Source organism: Rhincodon typus, chromosome 50 (assembly GCF_021869965.1).
Source record: "Rhincodon typus isolate 14 chromosome 50, sRhiTyp1.1, whole genome shotgun sequence".
Taxonomy (NCBI): domain Eukaryota; kingdom Metazoa; phylum Chordata; class Chondrichthyes; order Orectolobiformes; family Rhincodontidae; genus Rhincodon; species Rhincodon typus.
In genome coordinates this window covers 2,747,654-2,750,664 of record NC_063381.1, presented here as the reverse complement: position 1 = coordinate 2,750,664, position 3,011 = coordinate 2,747,654, and positions in this window count along the sequence as shown.

Sequence of the window (3,011 nt, the reverse complement as noted above, 5' to 3'; positions counted from 1 at the left end):
GCGAAATAAGCATATCAGAAGACTAAAATCTCACCTGCACCAGATGACCTAACTTTTTATGCTGGTTAAATTAAAATGCTTATTTAGCGAGTTAAGCACCAGAGAAGCGAAATATCTGAACTTCACCAAATGACTTGATTTTTGATTCAGGTGAGACGAAAAAGCTTATTTCTGCGAGTTAAACACTTCAGAAGATTAAAATCTGAACTTCATCAAATGACACAATTTTTAATGTTCGTTTGACTAAAATGCTTAATTCCGCGAGATAAGTATATCAGAAGACTAAAATCTCAACGTCACCAAAGGAAATAACTTTTGATGCTGTATGACAAAAAATGCTTATTTCATTCAGATGACCTCGTCTGAAGTCAAACATCTCAACTTCATCAATGCCTTAATTTTTGATGCTGGTTCGACTAAAATGCTTATTTCAGTGAGTAAAGCACTTGAGAAGACTAAAATCTGAATTTCACCAAATGACTCAACTTTTAATGTTGGTTTGACTAACATGCATATTTCATTGATTTAAGCACTTCAGAAGGCTAAGATCTCAACTTGACCAAACGACTCAACTTTTGATGCTGGTTGCAATAAAATTCTTATTTCAGCGAGTTAAGCTCTTCAGTAGACCAAAATCTGAACTTCACCAACTGTCTTAAGTTTTGATATTGGTTTGACTAACATGCATATCTCAGTCAGATAGGCACTTCACAAATCAATAGTCTCAACTTCACCATATGACTCAAGTTTTGATGTTGTTTTGACTAACGTGTTTATTTCAGCGAAATAAGCATATCAGAAGACTGAAATCTCACCTGCACCAGATGACCTAACTTTTGATGCTGGTTAAATTAAAATGCTTATTTCAGCGAGTTAAGCACCAGAGAAGCGAAATAGCTGAAGTTCACCAAATGACTTGATTTTTGATTCAGGTGAGACGAAAATGCTTATTTCTGCGAGTTAAACACTTCAGAAGATTATAATCTGAACTTCATCAAATGACACTTTTTTTATGTTCGTTTGAAGAAAAAAGCTTATTTAGCGGGTTAAGCACTTCAGAGGATCAAAATCTCAACTTCACCAAGTGACTCAACTTTTGATGTTGTTTTGACGAACGTGCTTATTTCAGTCGGATAAGCATTTCAGAAGACCAAAATCTCAATTTCACCCAGACACTCAACCTTTGATGCTGGTTTGACTAAAATGCTTATTTCACAAAGATAAGAATATGAGAAGACTAAAATCTTAACTTCACCATAGGACCTAACTTTTGATGCTGATTTGACTGAAATGCTTATTTCAGTGAGATAAGCACTTCAGAAGACCAATATCTCACTTCACCAAATGAGTTAGTTTTTGATTTTGGTTTGAATGACATACTTATTTCATGAGGTAGGCACTTCAGAAGAACAAAATCTCAACTTCACCAAAGGACCTAACTTTTGATGCTGATTCGACTGAAATGGTTATTTCAGTGAGATAAGCACTTCAGAAGACCCAAGTCCGAACTTCACCGAAAGTTTCAAGTTTTGATGTCGGTTAGACTAATACGCTTATTTGAGTCAGATTCGCACTTCAGAAGTCAAAAATCTCAACTTCACCAAATGACTTAATCTTTCATGCTGTTTTGACTGACTTGCTTATTTCACTCAGACAAGCACTTCAGAAGACCAATATGTCACTTCACCAAATGAGTTAGTTTTTGATTTTGGTTTGAATGACATACTTATTTCATGAAGTAAGCACTTCAGAAGAACAAAATCTCAACTTCACCATATGATCCAACTTTTGATGCTGATTTGACTGAAATGCTTATTTCAGTGAGATAAGCAGTTCAGAAGACCAAAATCTGAACTTCGCCGAATGTTTCAAGTTTTGATGTTGATTAGACTAATATGCTTATTTGAGTCAGATTAGCTCTTCAGAAGTCAAAAATCTCTACTTCACCAGATGACTTAATCTTTCATGCTGTTTTGAGTGACATGCTTATTTCAGTGAGGTAAGCACTTCAGAAATCAAATATCTCAGCTTCACCAAATTACATAATTTTTGAGGCGGGTTGGTTTGAAATGCTTCCTTCAGCGAGATGAGCACTTCAGAAGACCAAAATCTGAACTTCACCAAATGACTCAATTATTGATGTTGGTTTGACTAACATGCTTATTTCAGCGAGTTAAGCACTTCAGAAGATCAAAATCTCAACTTCACCAACCGACTCAATTATTGATATTGGTTTGACTGACATGCTTATTTCAGCGAGTTAAGCACTTCAGAAGATCAAAGTCTCAACTTCACCAAATGACTCAACTTTTGATGTTGTTTTGACTAACGTGCTTATTTCAGCGAGATCAGCATATTAGAAGATCAAAATCACAATTTCTCCAAGACACTCAAATTTTTTTGTTGGTTTGAGTAAAATGTTTATTTCAGCGAGATAAGCATATGTGAAGACTGAAATCTCAACTTCACCAAATGACTCAAGTTTTGATGTTCGTTTGACTAACATGATTATTTGAGAGAGATAAGCACTTCAGAAGTCAAAAATCTCAACTTCACCAAAGGACCTAACTTTGGACGCTTTTGGACTAAAATGCTTATTTCAGTGAGATAAGCACTTCAGAAATCAAAAATCTCAACTTCACCATCTGACTTAATTTGTGATGCTGTTTTGACTGACATGCTTATTTCACTCAGATAAGCACTTCAAAAGAGCAATATCTCATTTCACCAAATGAGTTAGTTTTTGATTTTGGTTTGAATGACATACTTATTTCATGAAGTAAGCACTTCAGAAGAACAAAATCTCCACTTCACCAAATGACTCCACTTTTGATCTTGTTTTAACGAACATGCTCATTTCAGCGAGTTAAGCACTCCAGAAGTCTAAAATCTCAACTTCACCAAATGACACAACTTTTGATGCTGTTTGGATTAAAATGCTTATTTCAGCGAGTTAAGATCTTCAGTAGACGACAATCTGAACTTTACCATTTGACTCAAGTTTTGATGTT